Source organism: Mandrillus leucophaeus, unplaced genomic scaffold (assembly GCF_000951045.1).
Source record: "Mandrillus leucophaeus isolate KB7577 unplaced genomic scaffold, Mleu.le_1.0 Scaffold536, whole genome shotgun sequence".
Classification (NCBI taxonomy): domain Eukaryota; kingdom Metazoa; phylum Chordata; class Mammalia; order Primates; family Cercopithecidae; genus Mandrillus; species Mandrillus leucophaeus.
The window spans coordinates 367,604-368,895 of record NW_012105764.1 but is presented as its reverse complement, the minus strand read 5'-3'; positions in this window follow the sequence as shown (position 1 = coordinate 368,895).

The window sequence follows — 1,292 nt, the reverse complement described above, 5'->3', positions numbered from 1 at the left end:
TAGACACTAGACACTCAATAAATGCTTTTCAATGAATGAATGAAATTAAGAAGTATGATTAAAATAATATTTTAAAGTCTTAATTTTGTAAAAGGAAATTCACAGTTTTTGAATTCTTTAATGGCAGAAGTCATTCTAGCTGTTCTAGAAATTACCGTTGTGTTTTGCATAAGTATTAGGAAGTGACTGAAACAATTATGTTAAGGCTATGATTGTTTTGTTTTGTTTTGTTTTTTGAGACAGAGGCTTGCTTTGTTGCCCAGGTTAGATTACAGTGGTGCAATCATAGCTCATTGCCACCTCTGCTTCCTGGGTTCAAGTGATTCTCCTGCCTCAGCCTCCTGAGTAGCCAGGACTACAGGCTACCTATTAGCCTGTCACCATGTCTGGCTAACTTTTGTATTTTTTCTAGAGGTGAGTTTCGCTATGTTGGCCAGGCTTGTCTTGAACTCTTGACCTCAAGTGATCCACCCAGCTCGGCCTCCCAAAGTGCTGGGATTATAGGCATGACCCACCGTGCCCAACCAGGGCTATGATTTTTAATAGGTGGAATATTAAATTATAAATAAATCTTTATGGAAATGTTAGGTAACTGGAAAGAAAGCTGTAGGGAACATCTAGTTTTAAACTATATAGCAAAGAAATTAGCAAACAGGATGGTGATGGGTGGGTAAAGAATATAGGTAAAAGTAAACTTTTTACTTTGAAAAATATGACTATATTAATAATTAAAATTAAGTGTTAAACTAATTTCAAATAAGAAGTTAGCACTCTGTTAACTTTTCAAGAACACATTTTAAAAATAGCGTAAGGAAGCCATCAATTAGTGGAAAATGTTTGCCGTTAGTGTTCTATGTGAGAAATCCCCTTGCACTTTTGAGAAATATTCTTCTTACCCTCATTTTACACGACAGAGACTTTCTTGCATTATATCCTAAACATAATAAATATATGAGCAAATAAATATGAGCAAAATTAAAAATTATATATGATATATATATCATATATATAAATATGTGAGGAAAATTAAAAATTAGATTTTCAGTCTGGGCACGGTGCTTCATGCCTGTAACCCCAGTACTTTGGGAGGCTGAGGAGGATGGATCACCTGAGGTCAGGAGTTCGAGACCAGCCTGGCCAACATGGTGAAACCCTATCTCTACTAAAAATGCAAAAATTAGCCAGGCGTGGTGGTACACATCTGCAATCCCAGGTACTTGGGAGGCTGAGGCAGAATTGCTTGAACCCAGGAGGCAGAGGTTGCATTGAGCCGAGATTGTGCCACTGTACTC